At 46.2% G+C, this 14,910-nt stretch overlaps 1 long non-coding RNA gene across 1 annotated transcript; it reads right to left on the reverse strand.

The window, feature by feature from the left end:
* Positions 1 to 2,642: 2,642 nt before the first annotated feature.
* Positions 2,643 to 14,279, reverse strand: LOC111938399 (uncharacterized). Its single transcript, XR_002868969.2, has 3 exons — positions 14,074 to 14,279; positions 10,080 to 10,242; positions 2,643 to 6,200 (listed from the first exon to the last, which is right to left on the reverse strand). It is a non-coding gene; the product is annotated as an uncharacterized LOC111938399 (long non-coding RNA).
* Between the last annotated feature and the right edge of the window lie 631 nt (positions 14,280 to 14,910).

Below are 14,910 nucleotides of genomic sequence, written 5' to 3' on the forward strand. Positions count from 1 at the left end.
ATAATTTTGGGGATCTACAATTACAGAGCCAGCTGATGGTCATTCTGAAAATGAATGACTATTCAGAGCCCTCTCTGCTCATATTGAGCACTTTCTTGATACAAACTGTTTGGTTTCAGGTTTCCAGCTCCCACAGTATTTGAGGTTTCATTTAGAACTGAAGTTCCTAGAGAAACAAACGCTTGTAAGAGAAGCCTTTCTTCTGCACATCTCTAAAGTAATCTTAAAATATGGGATAATAAAGGAAAGCTTGAAAATGTGGGGTCTTGGTGTGGTTCATCCTAAGGTCATAAACCCTCAGAAAGTAAACAGAACATTTTTAGTATATATATATATATCTAGTATATACATATTTCCAGTATTTATATATAACCCATGTGTATATATATATATATATTCATAGATATTAAAGTCTCAGATAACTCTAAGGCAATTTTGGAGCTTTTGGGGTTAACTTAAGCTAATATCTGGCAGTGTAGTGTGTATGCCTGTGCTCTATAGGGATTTTTTCCTCCAAAAACTGTGAGTGTAATGCTGTGTTTATCTCTTATGTGGAATTTATTCATCTAAACTGAGTGAATATTCAGTTTTCCAGATCCTGTCAATGATAGGTGAATAAAACAGGCAGGAAATCAGATTTCAGCCTGCTGGGAATCTGGGCTCCAGTCTCTTTCTGGTTTTAGTCTGATGATCACAGCAGGTCAATGGATTGTGGAGCTACAGCTTGGAAAAGGTATCAAGAATAAGGAAAAGAAATGCTGAGGGAGATAGATGGCAGGAAGTGAGGGAATGGTGAATAAAGTGAAACATTCTGATGTCCCCGTGATCGATGGGCTCCCTGTGACAGATTCCTCGAGCTACAAAGATGCCTCAGCAAGACTGAGTTTAACTGAGTGTGCAGATCCACAGATTTGCCAATTTGCCTTTGATTCATTATATTTATCAGTTTAAAAGTGTTGTGGTTTAGGTTCACCAATTTGAGTTTCCTGGACAACTCACCAAATGATGTGGCGGGTTTAGGGCTGGCTAAAATGGCCAGTGCACCTACTAGAATTATTTACTCATTTCCTGCAGTGAGATATGAATGAGGAGGAGGGCAAAGCAGGCTCATGGCCAGTCTGGTGGCCATGAGTCCCACACTTCAATAAATCACTTCCTGAGAAAGCATTTCCTATGAAGTTGCTGTCTGATATAATAAAATATCTCTTGAATGTCGTGTCCCCTTTTTATGTGTCTGCAAATTTAAAATTATTTTATTTCCTGCTGGAGTTGGACTATTGTTTAATCTTTAAAAGCCTCTTGCCTGATTTCCAGAAGTGCTGAGCACCCACAATCAGAGCCAGGGGGCTCTGTAAGAGCCCAAGAGCTCTTTAGGATCAAGGCAGGTGTTGATGCTCAGGCAGCTCAATGATTGGAGCCCATTGGATGGAACAGATTTCAAAATTAGCTGCCAGAGGAGGATCACAGCTCAGGAATACACTTTCTAGAGGGATGTACTACCTGCTCTAAAGACACATTTAAAGAATTAAATCCAAACCTGGGTGCAAATCCCAGCTGCTCTTTCCAGCTGACCACTCACCTTTGCATCTCCAAGAGGTGTTTTATCACAGGGAAACCAGCACAGGACTGGCCACGTGTTCCAGTTCCTGGTCCTGCTGTGGTGCTGTGGGTGGGCTGAAGGCTGAATTCTTAAATAAAAGATGCACAGGGAGGGTGTTGAACCAGCCTGTGGCGCTGAGGCTGTTCTCTATCTGAACTCGCTCAATGCGAGTAAAATATTTTGCTTATAAAGAATTTTCATAAACATGTCTTGGGATGTGTATGAGAGGTGGGTCCTAGGATGTGCATTAGGAGTAAGCTAAACAAGCTGCTATAAACACAGGCTGGCTCTGGAGGAGGAGGATAAATGGCCTGGCTCTGCTCTGTCCCACGGACCTGCAGGATCAACCCCAGCCAGCTCTGTCTGCGAGGGACACCCCAAACCAGGAGATCCTGGCTCATTCACAACCCCCCTCTAAAATGTCTTTAATCTGCAACCACATCTAACTCATCTTCAGCTGAAATCCAAAAGGGCAGATCTGCCTCCGGGGGTGTCTCGGTGCTGAAAGTTCCCCAGGCATGGAAAGGACAAATCACAGAGAATGAGGAGATTGTATTGGGTTTGCTGACAAACACTTCCCCAAAGTGTCCTGCCAGGTTTTGAAAGGGGTTTAGGCACTGAAGGGTACAGTCAGGCATGGAAGGAGGCTTTCAAAAGAGTCTGAACATTTCAGGTGCCCAGTTCCCACTGGAATTCAGACACACCTTGGAATTAGCGTCCCTTCACTCTCATCATGCAGCCTTGACTCCCATTAAACCCCAGCTTAGGCAAACCTCAGCTGCAAAAATCAGATGTTCAGCATTTAAACTCTGGTAGTTGCCTAAATATAGATGCAAGTGCCTAATTTGAGACCTCACTAAACCTGTGTTTAAAACTGCCACCACATCTAACCCATACAAAGGCACAAATCCACCCTAAATAATCAAACCAATAATTGAATTCAAATGCTTTCATCCAGATAAAGGGCAGCAATTGAATTAAAATCTGCAAGGATTTTTGGAGCCAGGGTGGACAGTGTAAGTTATAATCTAGTTTATGGTATAAAGGACTAATTATACGTCCATGGTATTCATCAGACTAAAATGCTTCCTGTGTGAGGTAAAAAAAAAGTATGGTAAAGATTAATTTAATTATACATTTTATAGATGAAACTATGTTTCTAATATTTTGTAGCTAACAATAACTTTAAAGGGCAACTGTAAATATATAGTATTTTGGGACCTTAAAAGATTAAAATCAATAACATATGGAGCAAAATAACGTGTGAGGCCTGGATTACGGTTTTGCTCACATCACTTTTGGAAGTACAATGCCTTCCTGACAAGTGTGACCAGCAGAACACCCAGCTCAATATAAACTCTGAAATATTGCCCAGAAAAGGACTTTTTACTAGGGGAAGTTGGAAGGCATTTAAGCTAAATTGACAAAAAGTCAGGCTGGGGAGGTTCAGCAGGACTGAGGCAGCTCAGAGCCTGGCTGTGCTGTATTAGCAGACCTGCCAGGAGATCTGCATTTCCCAGCTGTCAGCACTACCCATTGAAAGGCCACTAAATAAATCACAATTCCCACCTCATTTTTCCCATTTTCTTGCTCCTGCTCCCACCTCTGTGGTGACATTTTGGAGCCAGGGGGGTCCCTGTGCCTGGGCAGGGTCTGGGTGCTCTGCTCTGCACCCCTGGAGCTGCTCAGGAAGGTGAACTTGAGAGAAATCCTGGCTCAGATAATCATCCCTCTGCTCCTCCTCATCTTCAGCTGGGAATTAACATCCCTGCCCCATCCCAGGCAGCTCCTGTGGCACAGGACAAACCCATCAGGGACGGGCCCTGCTCACCAAACAGCCAGAAGTTTGCTTTTCCGACACAGCAATTAATTAATAAATATTGTTTGTAAGGGAGGCTCTGCTGTGCTCTCTGCCCAGGGAGAGGTGTTAAATGATTCCTGTGAGAAAGGAGGCTGAGGGCAGCAGCAGCAGCTGTGGAAACCATCGCTGCTCCAACAGCCCCACCACAGAACGGCCAATTGCCCTGGGACAGCAAACAAAGAATATCTGTGTGAAGATGTCTACGTGTGGTCACTCTTGTCCAAAGCCTTTTTTCCTCTTCTTTTTGCCCCTGTTTATTTTGTGGCCTCTGTCTGATTAAGGCCCCTTTTTGTGTTCTGCTCGGCCTCGTAGGCCGCATCGGTAACAACTTGGTGCTATTTAGTTTTATTTGCTCTTAAAATGAACAAGGCATTCTTAGGATGTGTTATGTGATACTCCTGTTTTGTTACTTCCCCTGGATAATAAACAGTCTGGAAATTAATGATTTATAGAGGGTTAGTGTTTGGGTGACAGAAACTAGGCCAAGTGGCTTGACTCAGATCCCCTGTGCCTGCAACTCCAAATATTTCAGATTATTCTGAATACATTTGCATTTATTCAGACTCCTGCCTGGTGCACCTCTTAACACACAGAAGTCAGATGAGCACTTAGCACCGATGTCGTGGCCTCTGATGAGGGAACCTGGTGCAAGGCATGGCTGTATTTTCTTTGCAATGAAATACACACACAGCTGAGTTGTGTTAGGGGGACAATTCTGCGTGGTAGCCTCCAACTGAGCCTTGTTTGATGTACAAATAAGCTTCAGCCCTCCAGGAATTCGGAAGACAGAGTATCAACCCCCGTGCACAGCCCTGCTGGGAAGGGATTCTCCCGAGGGAACAGCCTGCAGCTGACACCATAACCAACCTTGGCTGTGGATTCCTCTTACCGTGGGGTTGGACACAATTGTGCTTTCCAGGGATCCAGGATTCCCTCCACCTTGCCTCCTCCCTGCACCAAAATCCTGCCTGTGCTGGCCCACCTTGCTGGGAACTCTGTCACCCAGTCTGGGGAGCTGGTGCAGCTCAAAACACCCAAAAATCAAAGGATGGGGACTGGGAAAGGTGTAATGGGGCAAGAACACGCTGAGCCCTTGCTGCTGTGAAGCCATGGCCACAATCCAGAGGTTTTGGGGCTCTTGAGCAGTCACCAGGATGAGGATTATGCTGCCTGGCACATAAGGCCTGATTCTGCAATTAAACATAATTGTTTATTAACTAAGACAGCATCTGCACTCAAATGAACTTATGAATAGCTGCACAAATCCTCAACTGCCTTGGGCTTGATTTAGCACTGGCTGGACTCACAAGCTGCCCCCACCTATAAAACATATTGAAAAAAAAGATACTCAAACCCATCATTATTAAATAAAACCGAGCAATTCTCAGTGATGCAACACAAAATTTGGAGATCACTGTTAAAAGTCCAGCTTTAGATTGAATGTGAATGTCTCTTGCTCCAGCTAAAATTTGGACCGACTCTGTAGACTGAGAAAAAAGCCCTTTTTAAAGCTGTGCACCTGCACAAATGCCATTAAAAACCCAAACAGAAATAGCAGCAAACAGTTCTCACGTGAACTCACTCCACTCTGATGCTCCAAGTGTAGGTCCTGGGCAGAGCAGGTGGGGGATGCAACACCCTCAGACAATGGGGTTTTGTTCAGCAGCTCAGGAGAGGCTCCAGTATCATTTACCATACAATGGGGCGGTGTGAGGGATGTGCAAACCCACAAACAGCCCCAGTGCTCTGCGGCTCTCACACAGCACGGTGAGCTCACACAACCTGAGCTGCAGATGGAGGGGCATCATCAGCCACCCCCAGCCCAGCTGCTGAGGTCGGGGTCAGTGTCTTTAGGACGCCTCCAGCCGTGGATCAGCAGGAGCAGGAGCCACAGGAGGGGTCACAAAGCTGGGCATCTTCCATGGGTTCACCTTTGAGAGCTCCCATGGATGGGAGCCCCCTGGCTCGGGGCTGTTTCCTGCACAGGGGCTGCCTCAGGAAGGGACATCTTGCCCCCCAAACTTGGGGCTTTTGGTAGCCAAGTGCTCAGCAGCTGGTGAATGAGAGACTGGAAGCTGCTGTGGGCACTGAAAATCGCTGCTGTATTTTCCCAATAGATCCGTGCCAGCTTTTCAAGATAAGGGCCTGTCTACAAGCTGCTAATTTATTACCAGTAAAGCTTGGTTTAATAAACTTGTGGTAAATATTTTCTGCTTTTAAGACCCTCTCAGGCTTCAAAGGCCCCCGTTTGCTTTAGGGTCCCTGGGGATGCTGGTGCCAATGAGACATGTTTCATTAATTACGTTGCACAAATAAGGCAAATATTGCACAACTGTGTGTAGCAACGTGGTGAGGAATGCACACCCAGCTGGGTGCTCTTTTGAAGGACACTTGGTGCCTGCAGCCCACGCCTGGGACCTGTCCACACCCCAAAATTTTAGTGCTCCCATTTAGGGCAGCACAGAATTGCCAATAATTTTTCCCCAGGAACTCTCGAACACCAGACTGTCTTTCCCAGCTGGAACTGGGGTAGGAGGGAAGCAGCAAACTGCAGAGACAGTCACATCTCCTTAGGCTGGGAATGATGCAAATACCGTGAGATAGCAGAGGATTAGGAAGCCTGAGGTCCCGTTCCCAGAAATCTTCTTTGCCTGGCCAAGGTTCAGAGTGGGGCATCTTGCTGCGGGGAGCCTGGGCTGGGATGTTGGTGCCTCGGGTTCAGAGCAGGGTTCCGTGGTGCTGGAAGGTGAGAACAGCAGTGCTGTGAGCAGGGAGCGTGCAGGAACCCCAAACCACAGGGAGGGGGAAGAACCAGGGATATTCCACACAGAACCAGCTCTTCCACTGCTGGAGGAGCTACAGCCAAAGATGAATTCCCCACAGTGGCACAGAGGGACAAAAAAAACCTCACTTTGATTCTCACCTTTCTGCTCCTAACCCAGACCCAGAGCAGCCAAAAGCTGTCTCTTGTCAGGGCAGGTGAAAGCCCTGTTAAACAGGGAGTGCAGAAACTGAAAGGCTGCAGATAAACTCGTGACCAGTCACTCTCTAAACCTTACCACTCTCACAATCTGTGTTTTCCTGGGAGCTGAGGAGGAAAATGAGCAGGAGCTCAGTGATAACTGGGAAATGTGGAGATGCTGTTGGGCTGGCTGGACAGGGCAGCAGCCACAGAGAGCACTGGAGTGCTGAGAGAGCCTCAGAGCACACCCTGAGAGCGTGTGCCACCCCTCAGGGCTGCTTTACCCTGCCCTGGCAGGGAGCTGCGCCTGCCTCCTGTATGAATTTTAAACGAATTGTTAACACATTTTATGAATCTGGTAAAGGGGTGCTGATGTGGGAGAGAGCACATGTCTGTTCTGCAAGATGGAGTAAATAAATCATGACTTCCACGAGATAAAACTTTATTGAGAAGCAATAAACGACAGAAATGCTTCTCACAGCGTTTAAAGCCACGTAAAAGAGAGCACAGAGGGCTGATTGCCCCCAGCCCCCTGGGGCAGCCTGTGCTGGGCTGCTGGGGCAGGGGTGCCCTGCCAGAGGGGCAGGGATTGCTGCAGGGCACACCCTGGGGCTGCTGCCAGCCTTTCCCCAGCCAGAATCCTTCCCTCACTCTCCTCTCCCACCGTAAATTCCCCTGCTCTGCTGTCCCCAGCCTCAGAGCACAGGACACGTTGGCTGTGCCACCCTCCTGCCTGGCTTCCCACTCTGAAGCTGCTCTCTGGAATAATAATAACAAATAATAACAATAATAACAATAATAACAACAACTCAAGGCCATCAGGGAGCAGAATATCAAAATTAGGCTGAAAAGGGGGCAAACCAAATTCTCCTATTTTTCTCCTAAAATTCTGACTCTTGTCAGAGCCTTCTGGCCCTTCTAAAGGGGTGAGCAGGAGCTGATCCAGGACTCTGGGGGGGCTCTGGAGCATCCTGGGCACCCACATGAGCAGGGATGGTGCCACCAGCTCTGGGGCTGACATCCTGCTGCACATCCTGAGCAGAAAAACGACTGAATTTGTACCAAAAACCTCTGGCAGCTGGAATGAGAGCCAGTGTCCTGCCACACCAAACCACACCACCCTTTCTAGAGGTGTTTACTGCACCTGCATGGAAGCTGGGCTCTAAACAGAACATTTTGCTGCTATTTTTACCAGCAAATTTAGTGTCAAGTCCTCTCAGGCAGCAACAGATTCTCACTTTTGTCATAAAGTAACCAAACAATTTATCTGGACATTCAAAACTGCAAAACAACTGTTCTGCATTATTGACATGGATGTCATGGATTTACTTTACAATCCTATTAATGAAAATCTCTAGGTCTAAATGACCAGCCAGTTCCTGGATTGCTGATTTCTGTTCACACCTCAGGTTCTCTTTCTAGCATCTCTCTGGCCACGAGGCATCCACCTGTGCTGCTGGCAGCCTGTGGAGCCCTGCCCTGCCATGGTGGCTTTAAGGTCTGAGTTTGGCTAGGATTGTTGCTGCTTTCTAAAATGAAGTTATTTCAAAAGGCACTTTACAGCTCTCTGCTCGTGTCTCTGCCACTTGGAGAAGACAGAGGAGACTCTGGGGAGAGGCATTCTGGGGAATATTGGATTTACCTGAGCGTCTTTCTCTTCTTCACTGGCTTGGGAGTCTGAGTTTGGGTGTCCAAGAACATCTGGGTCTGTTTGAGAAGTGCAGCAGCTCCCTGCCCTGGCACTGCTGCTCTCCAGGAGCTGCCAGCTGCAGCATCAGCCACAAGGACACTGCAGCCAGAGTCCAGCCTTAATTCCTGCTCTGCCCTTCCCAGGGACAGCCCTCCCCTCCCAGTCCTGCTCTTGGTGTGCCAGGGATGCTCAGGAGGGGCAGCTCTGCCCAAGGAGCGGGCTGGAGGGTCACAGCTGCCCTGGAACGGAGCCACTGCAGCAAGGAGGAATTAAAAGCAGAAAAGCAAAGTAATCCTGGGAGATTTTAGAGAGCCAGGACTGATCAGTGCTTAATAAAGAGGAATTCCCATCGTCCCAAAAGTTTCTTGGTTTCCAAAAAAAGCTCCCTTTCACCCCCAGAGATGCCCACAGAAGCAGACAGATAAATCTTCCTTCTTAGTCAAGTTTTGTAGAGTAATAAAGTTAAAACAAAAAGGGGAGAAGCCACTTGCCTGCTTGATCCCTTTGGGAAGGTGGAGTGGGATGAAACCTCCTGCCATGGGCCAGCCTGGCTGTCCCTGCAGTGCCCTCACCGAGGCTGCAGCCCCATAAATCTGCTCCTGGGGTGTCCCCAGTCCCCCAGCTGAGGCAGGGAGTGCTGGATGAACGCTGCGTGATGCAGCAGAGACCCCAGATAAGTGACTTTATATACACATGGCACTAATCCCCTCTCCATCCAGACAATTTTAAAACATCTCAATATAGAATTCAACCAGGGAGATGTGAAACGAGGTGAAATTATTCAGGATATACAACGGAGGAATTTTATTACCGAGCTGACTGCATTATAAATCAAGTGCTCTGTAAATGCAATAAAACAATTGTTTAGTCTGCATGATTCATACCACAAACCTCAGTATTCTGTGTTTTGATCTTATTGCAGCAATAAACTGTCTAGACAGCAATTAACAAACTGTTTTTTCTTCAGATGTTTGGAGTGCCTTTGCTGCCTGATCAGCACTCAGAAATACAGGGCTTTTTCTCTATTCCTATTAATTATCAGGTTGATCAAGAAGCAAGGTCAGCTGCAATTGTTCAGCATTTCTCTTTCCATGAATTGCTACAGGAAAGGTACCAATAACACTGGTTTTTACTAGCACTAAGATAAGGATTTATTTTACCGTGATGCTCCAAACTGAGCTTTGAAGTGTAATTTATATGAGCAGAAGGTGCCATTTCAGGTCCTGATTCAACAAACTGCTTGTGCTTGTACCCAACTCTCAACATTTCAGTAACCCCAGGAGAATGAGTGCATTTAAATGATTTAAATTGGTACATGAGTTCATCCTTTGCTAAATGACAGATCCCTCCTATGTGGTTATCCCTCCTTTTTACACTGGAGCAGATGTGGTTTGCTCTTGGGCTGGCTTAGACTGGGAGGTGGGATGGAAGGAGCCTGGGACAGCTTCTGGGGGAAAGAGAGGCTTGAGAAATCCTGAAATAGATGGAGAGGCTTCTTCAGGTGCTCATCTCACCAGCAGGTGTGGTCACACAGATTTACAGCAAGGCAAACTAGGATGGTCAGTGAGCCTTCTCTGGCAGGGAGGGACAGACCCCCCTGTGCAGGTGCCCCCTCTCTGGGTGGGACAGACCCCCCTGTGCAGGTGACCCCTGGGAGGGAGGGACAGACCCCCCTGTGCAGCCAGGGCTGGGCACCAGGGGCTGCAGGGACCAGGGACGTGGCTCTGGATGAGTTTTGTGCTCCTCCAGAGACTCATCCCTCCCTTCCCTGCAGCAGCTGCTGTGGCTCTGCACAATTCCCAGAAGATGAAAACTCCCAGTCCCAAATTTTTCTAGGATTTTCCCAAATGCAAACCAGCAAAGCAGGGCCTGGGGGCTTCCTGAGCATCCCTGGATGTGCTGCTGGTGCTGCAGAAGCAGCTCCATGCAGCCCTTGCTGGACAGCTCCCACCAGAACCCAGCTCACCTGAGCACACTCCAGGAGAAAGGGAATGGATCTGCTGGAGCCAAGGAAAATCCACCAGGAGCTGTTGGGAACACAGAACCCAGCTCAGGTGCTCCATGTTCTGTTTTGCAGGAATAATTCCATGGGATTTGACTATAAGTCATGAGTCAGTCTGTGATGTCTCCTGAGCAAAATGAAAAACATGACTTTGAGGCTGCTATTCAGAAATTATTTGAATAGGAAGTGTCCCCTAAGCCAGTGACAAACACTTGTTCTGTTGGTTTTCACATTTCAGTTGTGCTCACAGTTCTCAGCACCTACAGAGCCCTCCTCCTCCTCCATCACCCTTTTCCTTTTTAACTGAACTCATTCCTTTGGGAACCTTATAAAGGAAGTTAGTTTTCATTCAAAAATCACATTTTCATTCCTCTCCTCTGTACAAGTGCTGGGCAGATTTTGCAGGATTGCCCATGAAGTCAGACCTGCAGCTTTGATGTATTTCCCTGGAGGAATTTTGGTTTTTTCCCTCGACAGGATAGAAAGATGTAGAATGTGCAGACTGCAATTAGGGAACATGCACAGCCAGTCAAATCAAATTCTGAGCTTGCTAACCTTGGCAGCGCCCCTTTAAATTAACTTTGCAGCCTGAAGATGCACAAACAAAAGGATTTTAAGACTTTCTCTGAAGCAGCAGCATAGAGGAGGGAAAAAAATCCCATCCTGAATTTTTCCTAATTTATTAATTTTAATCTCAGGCAATGAAAACTCATCGTCACTGTTCACTTGGAGATTTTTCTTTGGCTTAAAAACAATGCAGAGGGTCAGGGCTGTGCTGGTGAGTCTTGGGATGGTGGGTGGAAGGGGGGAAAAAAAATCCAAAGTCTATTTTGTGCTGCTGCATGAAATCTGCTGCAACACTGCAGCCAAACAGCAAAACAGCTGCACTGTTAAGCTAAATGGCCAAATTGAATGAGTTTCTTTATTTATTCCTTTCTTTTATGCAGAGGTAAACCCCTGGTTTTCCAGAAGGTGGAAAAGGAGGCTCCTTTAATTATTTTGGATGATTTTTTGTGGAAGGACAAACCAATTTCTACAAGAGGGAGATGCTGCTGTAACTCTCTGCTAAATTAAATTCAGCTGTAACAAGACGGTTTTTTCTTTCAGGTTATTTTTTATTAATTAATGCTGCATCCTTCAAACAACAAAAACATTCCTGGTACCCATCTTGCAACCCACAAACTATTTAGGAAAAAAAATTGAAAAGGGAAACTCTTAGGAGCAGGGAATTGTTTAAAATAGAAATACAATATCCCAAAAGACTCACTTGCTTTATATTTTTTTCCAAACTTTACTTCTGTTATTTTCCAATTCACTGAGTTCAGTGAAAACCAGAAGTTTTGTGGCAGCAGAGTCCCCTGTGGCTCCGTGTTTTACATCCAAATAAAGGCAAAGGTGGTTTCACCTGGCTGTGCCTCAAAACTCGGGTGATGCTCATCTGTTTCCAAGAACTTTAACTTTCAGAACGAGCTTTCCTTTAAACTTTGGCCATTTCAGCAATGGTTATTTCAGTTAACCCCAAGTCCATCAGGAGCTGGAACAATTTTCTAATGACACCCCTTGTCTGTCAGCAGCGAGTTTTACATCGCAGCCTTAAAGACAAACCCAGCTTAAAATGTCAATATTCCGAATCCATTTTGGCACATTGGCTCCCAGTTCATGCTGGACCAGTGAATCTAATTAACTGGGCACAGGAGGCTCTTTATGAATGGAATGTAACATAACCACCCAAAGTAATCTCGTTACGTTGGAACAAGAGGTTAAATACCACTTCCTGCTATGTAGTAGCTGTTAAGTATAGTATTGATGAAAAATATGCTAATAACGCCTCCTGAAAAGAATGGCTCGCTTCTTGTTAGCTAATCTCCGCGGGCTGGTCCTAAGCGGCTTTTGTGCTCCGGTTTATCACATGCACATCAAGCACCACGCTTCTGCTCCCTCTCTCACCTCCCTTCAAACCGAATTTGCATATCTATCTAAATAAACATAAATACCGCTAGAAATAGAATTATAAATATCATTATACGTGATAACGAATATCATTATATATGTGATAATATTATATATTGTATTGTGATATAAATATCATTATAAATATCGTTATAAATATAGTTATATAGTTATAAATATAGTTATAGTGATAAAGTTATAAATAAATATAAATATAAATAAATATAAATATAAATATAAATATAAATATAAATATAAATATAAATATAAATATAAATATAAATATAAATATAAATATAAATATAAATATAAATATAAATATGGGGTCTGCTCCTCTGTCTCCGTCCCGAGGGGCTGCCAGGCCTGGGGTGGGCACTGGGATGCTCTGCTGGGCCAGGCTGGAGGCAGAGCTCAGGCTGGACCCCAGGTGATGCCAAGAACCCCCAAAGTTCCAAACAGGACATTTTATACAGATTTATTCCGAGAAGGGAGAACCAGGCTGATCCATTCCCTCGTAAAGCTGCTCAGAAATCATTCCAGCTCTCAGCTGGGGGATAACAATTAGGCAAAGCTGGCAGCTCAAGCTGAAATTTTAGCTTGAGAAGAAGGCTGGGAAGGTGGCTCAGTGTTTCCTGTGCAGCAGCAGGGACTGAAATCGCGGTTCTGGAGTTTTTTGGGGTGAGCAGCATCCCCCAGCAGGTGCAGGTGGGGATGTGGCTCTCTGCCCTGGGCTCCTCCGGGCACGGGCCCGTCTGCAGAGCTCTGCTCTCCCTTCTCCATCCCCAGTGAGCACCATTCTCCCAGCCAATAAAGGCACAGGGCTGAGCAAATTTGCTTCTCAGCAATTATTTTTGTGAGGTCACGGAGTGAAGCATTGCAGAGCGCTGCTGGGAGCAGTGGGATTTGTGCCACAAAAGCGCTCGGTGCGCGGCACAACACCACATTTATTGGGGAGCTTTGTTCCCCGAGTTAACAGCAGAAAAATCCTTTTCTTTCAGCAGCTCTGAGCTCCTCGTTTGACTGCATAACCCACTGTAAGTCACTTTTGTAAGTCACAGCAGAGGAAAGAAAGAGGTGTGATTTCAGGAAAAATAAAAAAATAAATTAAATGTAAGTGATTGCTTAGTTCAGCGTTCAGCTGCTTTGTCTCTCTGCACATCACCAGGGTGAGCAGTCCTCAAATTATTGTGCCGTGTTTTCATGCAAATAAAGTTCCCCAAGGAAAGAACATTGTAAAGAACCAGCAGCCAAGTGAAGAGCCAAGAATGCAGCTGCTGTGGGCTTGCATCCCTTTATTGCCACCCTTCAGGGCAGCGTTCCCTGCCAGGCTGGGAGCTGCAAGGAGCTGGGACAGTGCTGGGCACATGGATTGTTGCTGATGATTGCATCCACACAAAGCCCAGCAGCAAGGCTGAGTTCCCACCGCAAGGAAAGATGATACAGCAGCTCTGTGTTAGTGCGAGAAGGGAGGATCTGAAGTCAGCTCGTTTTGGGATGGGAGGTCAGAGTCACAGCCTGGCACTTCAGGGGAATTCAAAATTCGATTGTGCCTGAAAAAATTATAGATCAGTGGAAAAATCACTGCAGGTTAAGATCCTTTATCAAACTTCCTGGCAGACAGAGCTAGAAAGTAAAACCTGTGCTGGTATTTTAGGTGAGACTGAGTTCTTTAGTTCTGAGCGCTATTCTGTTACAGCAGAACATAACTGACTACTACATGTAACAAAAATAGAAATATAATCATGTTACACTTTTGATTATTCAGTAAAGAATAGGTTGTAAATTGTACATTTCAATCCAAATAAAGCTCATGGAGTGCCCTTTGAAAGCAGCTGAAAAGCCAAGTCTAACAGTGGCTTGAATTCTTGCTGCCCAGGTCTGTTTGCAGCAGAGTGGTGCCCAAAATCAGGGACTGCTCCCTCCATCCCCCCTGGAGATTCCCAGCACCCTCAAAGGACCAAGGGAAGGGAAGGGAAGAATCCCTCTGTGCACCCCAAATTCACCAAACCTTCCATTCGTGCTCCCTCTGTCAATGCCAGGCAAGGAGCCCCCTCCTGCTCAGGCCAGGGGTGGGAGCTGGCCACAAACCCTCTTTTGGCTTCTTCTGCTCTCTTTTTTAACTCACTCAGCACCTGGGGGTGTCACAGAGGTATCCTGGATTTATGGATCCTAGCAGGGAGTTTCTCATCAGAGACACTTGCAGAATTTGGAGCCACTTCTTTGCTGGGTTATTGGCATTTTTATTTATTTGGGTTAATCACCACAACCACTTTCCCCAGGTGCTTTAGGAAAGCAATTGAAGGACTTTTCCCTCCTCTTAAAGTGCCTGGTGCAGGATGCTCATTGCACACCTGGGCTGTGCTGGGATTATCTGGCCAGGAATGGGGAATGTCTCAGTGGAGGAGAAGATCTCCCATATAAAAAATAACATCTTAAGAGAGACTTTTAAATCCTTCATTATTTTAATTACTTCCCTTGTTTTTCTTTGGAGTGGAAGTGATTCCAGCTCCCAGAACAGGAGCAACCCTGCTGGTGCAAGGCCTCGCTGGTTCATCTCTGCCCAGCCCTTAATTCCCGTGCCAGGGACAAACCTGCAATGAGGGAATTCCTGAGCTCATCTCTACCCCTGAGCCTGCTAAACACGAACATTTGTCATTTACAGAAGGGACCAGACCATGCTGCAATATTTGCTGTTCTCTTGAGCCGTCCGGGTGTCAGTGCTAACCCCAAGGTCTCTGCCTTTGTCACAAAGCTGTGATTGTCCCTCAGCACCCCCAGCCACTGCCAGCACCTCCCACATTTACTGCCTGCTCCCTTCCGAGGGCCAGCAATGCCCAGAGCATCC

Source organism: Cyanistes caeruleus, chromosome 16 (assembly GCF_971803275.1).
Source record: "Cyanistes caeruleus chromosome 16, bCyaCae1.hap1.1, whole genome shotgun sequence".
Classification (NCBI taxonomy): domain Eukaryota; kingdom Metazoa; phylum Chordata; class Aves; order Passeriformes; family Paridae; genus Cyanistes; species Cyanistes caeruleus.